Raw genomic sequence first — 11,942 nt, 5'->3', positions numbered from 1 at the left:
TCTATCTATCTATCTATCTATCTATCTATCTATCTATCTATCTATCTATCTGCTTCTGAATCTGGATAGTTTAGAGCTGGAAGGTTCCTCAAAGCTGCCTAAAGAGTTAGTTGTAGACAGAAACACCCAACAAATCAATTTACTTTGTTGTCTGTGTTGCCTTCCCATTTTTGTGATGTTTGTCCATGTCCTTCCCTAAATCTGCCAAATATAAATCTTGCAAGCATTGGAGAGTACTGGCTAGAGTGCTAGATTTGATGTCAGGAAGACCTCGGTTCCTATCTCACCTCTGACTCTTTTTAATTAAAAAAATGTATTGATATCTCTTGTTTTATTATCACCTACATTTCTGCCTATAGCCCTCTCTCCTTTCCCTTTTCAGAGAGCTATCCCTTAAAACAAAGAAGTTAAAAAAAAGAAAAAGAAAAAAGAGAGAAAAAACATAAAAAAACCCAGCAAAGTTAATCAATACATTGAAAAAATCTGACAATATATCAATTTATGCAATGCATGCACCTGTGGACCCTCTACTTATGCAAAGGAGTTGCTGGGGGACAGAGGGGAGTATCTTCTCATTTCTCTTCTTTGCAGTTGAGTTTGTTTTATGTAATTTTGCAGCATTCATTTTTGTTTTGTAGTTGTGGTTCTTTCCACCTACATTGTTGTCATTTCGTAATTGTTTTCTTGGCTCTGTTCACTTCTCTTTGCTTCTGTTCATGTCTTTCCAGGCTTCTCTGTGTTCATGTCATTCGTCATTTCTTGAGGCACAGTGATCTCCCACCTCTGACTCTTACTAGTTGTGGGACCATGGACATGCATGTTACTGATCCCCCTGGAACCTTAGTTTTCTCACCTTTAAAATGGAGACATATCACTTAGCTTTCAGGGCTGCTGTGAAGCTTAACAGAGATAATATATGTAAAACACTTTGAAATTGCAGTATTCCTCTGCTTCTCAACATTGTGGGATATGATAGTTTACATAGCATGACCATCTGTTATCCCTCCCTCTCGTTATGAAATGAGATAACATTTGTAAAGCACAACATTTGTAAAGGACTTCGCATAGTTCCTGGCACCTAAGTGCTCCATAATGCTAGTTATGCTGCTGCTGATGCTGACTGACCTATCTTTTTTTTTCCCTTCTAGTCATCCATCACCCTGATTACATCTTTTAAAGTCATCTTACTTTGAAATTCTTTATTCCTAATGCCTTGTAGCCTCCTCACACCCACCATGCACCACTTCCTTTGGGTAACACTCATTGTAATTCTTTAGACACTTTGAAATTCCATGACTCAAAATCATAATTTATTTAGCCTCTTAAATCAGACTTTCTACGTACAACACTATTGTTATCTGCAAGATTTGGATATTCAACAAAAGCAGAATTTTCTTCTTAGGGGACAATGTTAGCTCTTTATTGGCTAGAAAAATCAAAACCAATTATATTATCATGTGAAAGTTACAGCTTCATAGCTACAAACTGAAATCAACTATCAGAACCAAATGCAATAAAGTCAAGTGGTATAATATAAAACTCTAGATTACTTCCATAAAATTGTCTAAAAATATTCTTGTTGCTGTCCTGATTGTTGATTTTCTCTCCCTTCCCTCCACATTTCTTACTCTTTCCTGATCAATATCTCTTCTGAGCTGAAACTATAAAGAAACTAAGTGTTAAGTATTCAGACATAACAGTTGAAATATAATGGTGATGCTCTCATTTTACAGATAGGAAGCTGAGGGAGGAAGAAGTGGTGACTTACCCAAGGTCACCCAGTAGTTGAGCCAGGGCCAGCACCTAGGGTTCTTTACTCCCAATCCCACATTTTCACTAGAAGATACTCAAGGATCTTCAAATCCCTGAGCACACTAATCTTCACACAATGAGCATTACAATTCTTTATATTCTACAAAAAAAAAAGTTTAGTCTTTTTGAAGTGGCAGAAGCCTTCATTTTAAACAAAACTTTGATAAAAAGACTTATAATAGAATATTGAAAAAATTATTTTAACATCTACTACAAATAGTACCAAATAATGTAAAGCTACGTTTTATACATTGTCACAGTCAATCAATCAATCAATCAATAAACATTTATAAAGTGCCTACTCTTCAGCAAGCACTGTTCTAAGCTCTGAATCAATCAGTCAGTCAACTAGCATTTAATTAATCACTAAATACATCCCAAGCACAGTGCCAAGTGTTGTGGATATAAATTCAAATAGAAAGAAAGGCAAGCCCTGCCCTCAAGGAGCTTATGTTTTAATTGAGGAAGACAATAAATAAAAGGAAGATGGAAAGGGGCAGGGAGAGAAGGGTGCATAGATGGAAGTAGAGTGAGACCTGGAGGATGATAGAGGAAGTATTGAGTGCACTTTGGAGAGAAATAAGATGTGGCTGGCCTGGGTGTCCTCCTCAATTTTGGAAGGAGAAAGAGTGTGATTGTTTGCTATCAGTAAGTGTTGTAGAAGGATCCAAAAAAAGATCAGAATAGGTCAGAATGATGGATGGAATTCAACTAAAATTTTAATACAGACAAATTCAAAGTTCTACACTTGAGTTAAAAAAATAAATTATTTAAGAGGAGGCAAGACTATTTAGCAGTCTGTACAAAAAAAGAACTAGGGATTTTAGTGAACTTCTGAGCTTATTAGGATTCAACAGTGTGACATGATAGCTCCTGAAGCTAAAATCATCTCTTTTGGAGGAGGGTACCATATTGAAGTGTCGTCATTGTGAAGAACTCTTATCTGGATACTCCCTATGCCCATGCAGATCTCCAACTGAACTGCAACTTATAGACTTACAGAATTGCCTGGGAAACTGACAGGTTAAATGATTCGCCACTGGTCACATGACTAGTTTGAGTCCAAGGCAAGACCTTGAACCCAGTTGCAATCCTGACTCAGTGTCTGCACTCACCCAGGATTAGTTATTTCAGTTTGCATTTATAAAGACATAATGTTCAGAATGAAGGAGGTTAGGATCCTCCTTTACCCTGCCATAGACCCCATGTCCATTTTTGGGTGCCCATTTTAAGAAAGTCATTGATAAATTTGAAAGCACGTAGAGGACCACAGCCAGGATGGTGGTATGAGTAGACGCCTGTGGAGGAGTTGGGTATGTTCCACTTGGAGAAGAGATGACTTAGGGTAAACATGATACTTTTTTTCAAGCATTCAAAATCTCTAACGGGAGAATGAATTAAGCTTGTTCGGTTTAGCCACAGTGGGTAGACAAACTCTGTAAGAGCAACAGAGTTGGGGAGAAGTAGATTTCATCTTAATATGGGAAAAAAAAAAACTTCTAGTTATTTTATTATTTTTTAGTCATTTTTTTTCAGTTGTGCCCAACTCTTAGTGAAAACATTTGGGGTTTTCTTGGTGAGGATATTGGAGTGGTTTGCCATTTCCTTCTCCAACTCATTTTATAGATGAGGAAACAAAGGCAAACAGGGTTAAGGGACTTGCCCAGGGTCATAAATGTCTGAGGCCAGATTTGAACTTAGGAAGATGAGTCTTCCTGCCTCCAGGCCCTGCACGCAATCTACTGTTCCACCTAGCTGGCCCTCTGGTAATTAGAGCTGTCCAAAAATGGAAACTGCCACAGGAAGTAATAAATTCCCCATAAATAAAGTCTTAAAGCATAGGCTTTTGAGAGGAGATTTTTGCTCAGGTATAGTTTGAAAAAGATGTGTTTTTAGGTCCCACTCATTTCTAGATTTGATGACCCTATCTTCCTATGATTTCTGAGGTACCTTCTTCTAACCCTGACATTCCACAACTCTTTTTTCTTCTTCTATTATTAAATAATTAATTAATTTATTTTTAGTTTTCACATTCACTTCCATAAGATTTTGAGTTTTAAATTTTCTCCCCCCTTATCCCCCCCCACCTCAGACAGTGAGCAATCTGATATCTCTACTTATATATTAATATTAGGCATATTTTCACATTAGTCATGATGTAAAGAACAGTTAGAACTAATGGGAGGAACCACGAGAATGAAGCAATAAAACAAAACAACAAAAGAAAAGGAGAGCAAATAGTATGCTTCCATCTGCATTCAGACTCCATGGTTCTTTCACTGGATGTGGATAGCATTTTCCATTGTGAATCTTTTGGAGTTATCTTAGATTGTTGCATTGCTGTGAAGAGTCAAGTCTATCAAAGTCAGTCATCACTCAATGTGGCTATTACTGTATACAATGTTCTTCTGGTTCTGCTCATTTCACTCAGAATCAGTTAATGTAAGTCTTTCCAGGTTTTTTTCTGAAGTCCACCTGCTCATCACTTCTTATAGCACAATAGTATTCCATTACATTCATATACCACAACTTGTTCAGCCATTCCCTAATTGATGGACATTCCTCAATTTCCAATTCTTTGCCACCACAATAAGAGCTGCTATAAATATTTTTGTACATGCGGGTCCTTTTCCCATTTTTATAATCTCTTTGGGATACAGACCTAGAAGAGGTATATTTCTGGGTCAAAAGGTATGCACAATTTTATAGCCCTGTGGGCATAGATCCAAATTGCTCTCTAGAATAGTTGGATTGTTTCACAACTGCACCAACAATGCATTAGTGTTCCAATTTTCCACATCTCCAATATTTATCGTTTTTCTGTTTGGTCATGTTAGCCAATCTGATAGGTGTGATGTGGCACCTCAGGATTGTTTTGATTTGCATTTCTCTAATCAATAGTGATTTAGAACCTTTTTTCATATGACTATAGATAGCTTTAATTTCTTCTTCTGAAAACTGCTTGTTCAGATTCCTTAACCATTTATCAATTGGGGAATGACTTGTATGCTTATAAATTTGACTCAGTTCTCTATATATTTTAGAAAGGGGGCCTTTATCAGAGATACTGATTGTAAAAATTCTTTCCCAGTTTTCTGCTTCCCTCTTAATCTTGGATGCATTGGCAAATTAAGCAAAAACTTTTCAATTTGATGTAATCAAAATTATCCACTTTGCATTTCATAATGTTCTCTATCTCTTGTTTGGTCTTAAATTCTTCCCTTCTCCATAGATCTAAAAGGTAAACTATTCCTTGCTGTCCTAGTTTGCTTATAGTCTCAGCCTTTATATCTAAATCCTATACCCATTTTGACTTTATCTTAGTGTAGGGTGTAAGATGTTGGTCTATGCCCAGTTTCTGCCATACTATTTTCCAGTTTTCCCGGTAGTTGTTGTTAAATAGTGATTTCTTTTCCCAGAAGCTGGAGTCTTTGAATTTATCAAATAATAGATTAGTATAGTCATTGACTGTTGTGTCTTGCATACCTAACCTATTCCACTGATCCACCACTATATTTCTTAGCCAATACCAAGAAGTTTTGATGATTGTTGCTTTGTAATACAATTTAAGATCTGGTACAAATAAGCCACCTTCTCCTGCATTTCTTTTCATTAGTTCCCTTGCATTCCATGACTCTTGATGTAGCTGTGCTTTCTTTCTGTCTCTCTTTCTGTATTTCTCAAGTTTCATTTCCCCTTTTACTTATATAATCCCATATTTTGGGAAACTTTCAGTTCATCATATTTTTTTTTTGCTTAATAAATTCAAGGGTTTTGTTTTAAATTCATTGAATTTTCTTCACATATATTTAATTAACTTTCCTAGAATTATGGCATTGTTTATAGAGATTTGGTGACATAATACACACTGGGTTAAGAATACTAGGGACAAACCCAAATGAAGATAGTTATCATGATATTTGAATTTCTTCTGTTCTCTAGCCTTGGCACTCTGACTAGGTTTGCAAACTTTTGTTTCTTTGTCAGAACCTTGGTTTATTAACACTTTTGTTTTCTTGTCTTTTTGTTTTGCTTTCTATTTCACCAAATTATCCATAATACATGTTGATGCAAAATGTTTTTGTTAAAAATATAATAAAACACCCTTTGCCAAGATATACCAATAATCACCTGGGTCATATATTTAATGATTCATTCTAGAGTCTAATCAGAAGCTAATTTTTCAGTCATATGGTCATTTAAAAATCTTTAATGGCTTTCAATATCAAATTAATATATGCATTTTCAATCAGTAAGGATTGGATAGGTGACATACATACAAACATGCGTAGAAGAACAATATGTGTGTGAAAAGGACAAAAGACAAATTCAGACTTCTTTTTTCTAGGAATATTTGATGAGCAAAAGAAGGATTTTAGCTGGTGGGAACCAGAAAATGCTTTAAACAATTGATTTGATTGTGTGTTCTGTGCCTGTAATGCTCTCCTTTCTCACTCTCTACCTTTGCTTCCTTCCAGACTCAGCTCAAATCTCACCTTCTGTAGGAAGCCTTCTCTGCCCTATCCCCTCCTCACTGCTATAGTTTCTCCCTTCTGAGAATGCTTCCCAGTTGCACTTTGTATCTTGCATATACACAATTCTTTTCATGTCCACCCCCCCCATTAGATTGTAAGCTCCTTTGGGGCAAGGACTATTCTTGTCTTTTTTTGTGTCTCCAACACTTAACTTAGTGCCTGGACTATAGTATAATATAGTAAATATGTGCTTATCGTCCAATGCACTAGATATTTCTCAGTTCACTTATGTTGGACTATACTGTGAGATTTTTGTTGCTGTTGTCGTTTTGTTTTGTTTTTAATGAGAATTGGTGGGTGAGGGGATCAGGGCAGAGAATGAAAGGTGGGAAATAGAGACGTCCAGTAATTATAGGAGTGTGAGGGATGAGTTAACCCAGCAAAGCATGAAGGTAAGTTTCTAAGGGAGCTCTGGTAAGTTTTAAAATTGTATTGACCTGAGAAATCTGTGAGAGAAAGGGGAATGTCAGTCACTTGTCTATTAAGCATTTACTATATGCCCCACGGTGGGGAGTGGCAGGGGGAGCAGATGGGTGACTGTGTGGATAGAATGCTGGGCCTGCAGTCAGGAAGACTCATCTTCATGAGTTCAAATCTGGCCTCAGACACTAGCTCTAGGTGGTACGGGGATAGAGTGGTGGTCCTAGGGTCAGGAAGACCTGAGTTCAAATTTAGCCTTAGACACTTGGTTGCTGTGTGACCCTAGGCAAGTCACTTAACCCTGTTTGCCTTGGTTTTCTCATCTGTAAAGTGAGCTGGAGAAGGAAATGGCAAACCACTCCAGTATCTTTGCCGAGAAAACCCCAAATGGGGTCACAAAGAGTCAGGCACACTGAACAATAACAAATATGCCCCACTTTGCATCAAGTACTGAGGATACAAATAAAGGCAAAAACAGTCTCTGCCCTTAAGAAGTTTACTTTCTAATGGGAGAGATAATAGGGACATGCAAGACATATAAAGAGTAGATGAAAAATAACCTCAGAGGGGAAATCTGCTGCTAGGGTGGGAGAGAGGGGAGGGAAAGGCCTCCTTCAGAAGGTATGCTTTGAACTGAGTCTTGAAGGAAGCTAAGGATACTAAGAGATAAAGGTGAAGAGGAAGAGCACTCCAGGAATGGAAAAAGGTACAGAGACCAGGTATGGAAGGTCATGTGTGAGGGACAGTGAGTAGACTCATATAGATGGAGCACAGAGTATATGGAGGAGAGTAAGGTATAAGGCAACTGGAAAGAGAGACAACAGCCAGGTTACAGAGAGCATTAAATGCAAACAAGATTTTATATTTGTTTCTGGGGATAATAGGGAGACACTGGATTTTATTGAGTAGGGCAGTGACCTGTTCAGACTTTAGGAAAATCACTGGCACCTGAATGGAGGATGGATCGGAGTGAGAACAGACAACCTACTAGAAGGCTATTGTGATAGTACAGGTGAGAGGGGATGAGCCCATATACAGGCCCATGGTTATGTGAATGAAGAGAAAGGATATATAAAAGGGATATCATGAAGATAGAAAGAATTACAAGAATTATTGGCTCATCAGGTATAGATGGGGTTGAAAATTAAAGAGGATCTAGTGATCAGAGGCCAAATAGCTATTATGAACAGAATTGATAATAGTGTTCATCTAGGATAGTATCTAGTAATAATTAGGAAAGGCTCACAGTCTTTAAGACAGAGCAAATTAGGAGTTCAGAGTAAAGCTGATTTCACACATCATGTGTGTCTAACCTGTCACTGTCTGGGATGATAGTAAAACCTTGAAGAAGAGAGATATAAATTTTATTTGGCGTTCATTCAGATTTCTGAGGAAGATAATGAGTAAGTAGTCTTAACAAATACCATGTATCATCACTAACACTATGTTTCAGGAGTATCTCCATGAAACGACAGCAATAACTTGGCTGGAGAAGTAGGTCTGCAGTTATCAACCATAGCAGAAATGGGAGAAAGGTATTTGTGCTAGAACTACAGCCTTATAGCTTCTTTCGTCCTCATCTTACTGCCTGGAGAGAATCATTGTTTCATGGTGGGTGAACATTACTAGGGTGGGGATTTTTAGGAAGGATGGAAGGAAAGAGAGAAGGAAGAAAAGAAAGGAGAAAGTAAAAAAGGCAGGAAAAAGATATTTTTTGAGTACTTCTACATGCCAGGCATTGTGCTAAATACTAGATACACAAATAAAACAAAGGAAGATAGTTCCTGACCTCAAGAAGCCTAGATTCTAATGGGGAAAGACACCACACAAAAGGAATCTGAAAATGGGAGAGGGAGAGGGAGAGGGAGAAGGTACCTTATGAAAAATAGTTCATAATCATGGTTGTAAAGTCAAGAGACCAGAAACAGGTCCAGTGGGGGTGGGGGGCAGGGAATGAAAGATAGAATTACTGTTAACATCTATGTTATGATAGTGGAAAGACCTTTTAGCCAGACAGGGCTTCTTAGAAAATCTCTATTCCTAGAAAGAGGAAATAACAGACCTCAAGGCCTGAAGATTAGTAATTAGTATGAGATAACTGAAGATTAGTCCTAAAGGAAGGACTTAGTGGGGAACAAGGCCCCACAAGAATATTCACTCTACACTCACATACAGAGAGGAAGTTAGGGATAATATACTCAGGTCCTCACTCACCCAAAGTCCTATGCCACCAAGGAGCTTTTGCCTGAAATTCACCTTTTGAAATGTCATTCTTTTAGCCAAATGTGGTCTTAATTTTCACAGATAGATATAACGTCCTAAACCAGGGAAGCAACAGTCTCAGTGTACTGTCCCCTGGTTGGACCACATGTGGAGAATTGTGTTTAGCTCTTGGAGCCACACTTTAGGAAGAGCATTGATAGGCTGAAGAGGGGCCAGAGGAAGAAGACCCACATGATTAGGGCCTTTGAGGTCATGCCACGTAAGGATCAATTAAAGGAATTTGAGGAATTGAAGGAGGGTGTCATGACAGTGTCAAGAACTTGAATGGCCAAAAAATTTATATATGGACAAGTAATGACTTAGGAAGGGAGTTTTGGAGCAGGAGTCATAGGAATGGTAAGTAAACCCATAGAGCAGCAGATTTTCATCTTCTTTTCAGAAGCAATGAAATTATTGATTTGAATACTGTTCCCAGAGCAAGAAATAGAAAGCACAAGTAGGGAGGGGCCTCCTACATGTAGACACAAGGCAGATGGCAAGATGTCAGGGGTGGATAGAGGTGCAGTGTGTGCTGGGCCCAGCAAGATATGTAGAGGGCTAGGTGAGTTTTCACCCATCTATCTAGACAGCTCATACCCAGGGTGGAGTTCCGAAGCTGGTACTGTTCCAGGTGAGATGAGGGACACAGTGGCAAGATGTTTGGAATGGATGGAGAATGATTGCAATTATGTCCTTTAAGCACTGTGGCATGGATGTTTTCTTCATCCACTTCAATATTCCCCTAGAAGTGTGAACTGCATATGTCACTGTTAACACATGCAATTCTATGAGTGAAATATAACTTTTTGGCTTTTTATTGGGAAGAAGAGGGGAAATAGGACCCAGAATTTCAATGGCGTCATGAACTCCCTGGAAGGAAACTCCTTCTTTGTGGTTTGTTGGTCAGTCCCGTCTGGCTCTTTGTGACCTCATTGGAGGTTTTCTTGGCAAAGATACTGGAATGGTTTGCCATTTCCTTCTCCCCCTTATGTTACAGAGGAAGAAACGGAAGCAAACAGGGTTAAATGACTTGCCCAGGGTCACACAGATAGTAAGTGTCTGAGCCTAGATTGGAACTCAGGTCCTCCTAACTCCAGGCCTGGCACTCTATCCACTGTGCCACCTAGCTGCTACTAGTACAGATTAGTAGCTGTTCTGAAATTTACAATATTAGAGAGTTACCTGGGTATCAGAGATATTAAATTATTTGCCCAGAATCAGATATTCAGAAAATATTGGAGGGTGGGATTTGAACCAAGGTCTTTTTGCCTCAAGGCTTTGTCTCTACACATCACTGCCTCCTGGTTGTGTTCTTGTTGTGGCCCATTTGTAGTGATCTACATCATGCTGAATTGTGCAGACTCTACTTAATGACTTCCACCACCTTGGAACTCAGAGACCCTCCACATGAAAAGACATTTCTCTCATGTTTTGTATTATAATTATTCTCCTTGAGAGCAAGGATCATGCCTTATCTAAATTTGTAAGTCCAATTAGTGCCTAGTACAGTGTTCCATACATAGTAGGTATTTAGTAAGTATTTGTTGATTTTTTTTATATGAGGCAGTTGGGGTTAAGTGACTTGCTCAGAGTCACACAGCTAGTGTTATATGTCTGAGGCCAGATTTGAACTCAGGTCCTCCTGACTCCAGGGCCAGTGCTCTATCCCCTGTGCTACCTAGCTACCTCAAGTATTTGTTGATTTTGAGATTAATTTTATTACTTACATATTTTTCAATATATTTAATTTATTGAAATTAGTATGCTTTTCTTGACTTGTTTTTTAGAAGCCTACCAGCTATCCTCTGTACATGAAATTCCATCTCTTACCTCTATACCTTTGTACAGTCTGTGCCTCATGCCCAGAATGCACTTCTTTCTCATTGCTGCCTCTTAGAATCTTTACCTTCCTTTAAGGCTAAGCTTCCTTGTTACCTCTTATTAGAAGGTTTTTCCTGATTTCCTCTCTACCTCCCAGTTTTTAATACTCTTTTTCTCCTAAAATCACAAAGAATTAGGATTTACTTACCATTTTTCATGCTGTAATCCTCCAGTAAAATGGAAGGTCCTTGAGGGCCAGGATTATTTCCTTTTCGTTTTTGTATCCCCAGCACAATGCTTTTTTCCTATAGTGGACATTTAATATATGTTTGTAATTTGAAGACTTAGGGAGTAGGAAAAGAATGGAGTCTATTTGGGGAATAGCAACTGTAGCAAGAATAGCCTAGTTTGGTTAAAGGGTAGAGGAATCATGGGGGATAAAGCTAGAAATATGAGATCATGAGGACATAGTCTTTAGAGTCAGAAAGAACACTAAAGATCATCTGGTCCAATCTCCTCATTTTGCAAATGAGGCATCTAAAGCCCAGAATGGTTAAGAGACTTTCCTAAGATCACACAGACAAGCAATGAAGATCTTAGTTTAATTATCAAAGTGCTGGATGGTAAGGTAAAAAAAAAATTGCCTTTACATGTTAAAATATAGAAAACCATTGAAGGTTTTTGGATCCTCTTCACTCTAATTGCAGGTGGGTGTGATAGAAAAAAAAAACTTTTGGCTAGGGCCTGTTTCTTAGCCTGTGATGTACAAGTTCTAAGCCATGGGATTTAACGAGAAAAGTTGGGACTTGTTTGAAGAAGGTTCTCAAGGTTGGTGTATTGGCTTTGGATATATAAATGTAGGACTTCTTTTCCTTAGTTTACATTGTTTCATGAATGTTTCTTCAGGAAAAATGCCTTTACTGTGACCTGAAGATATTCTTAAATTTAACAAATATTTACTGAGCCCCTGCTAGGTACACAGCATTGTTACAAGTATAGTAGGAAGACACAAAATAAATACAAATCCTGGTAATTGCCCACAAGGAACTTAAAATTTAGTTGGGGAGACAAGGTCCACACATACAGGATACA

The sequence above is a fragment of the Vombatus ursinus genome, unplaced genomic scaffold (assembly GCF_900497805.2).
Source record: "Vombatus ursinus unplaced genomic scaffold, bare-nosed wombat genome assembly UNPS02015255.1, whole genome shotgun sequence".
Taxonomy (NCBI): domain Eukaryota; kingdom Metazoa; phylum Chordata; class Mammalia; order Diprotodontia; family Vombatidae; genus Vombatus; species Vombatus ursinus.
The sequence above is the reverse complement of the archived record's forward strand: the minus strand, read 5'-3'. Positions refer to the sequence as shown.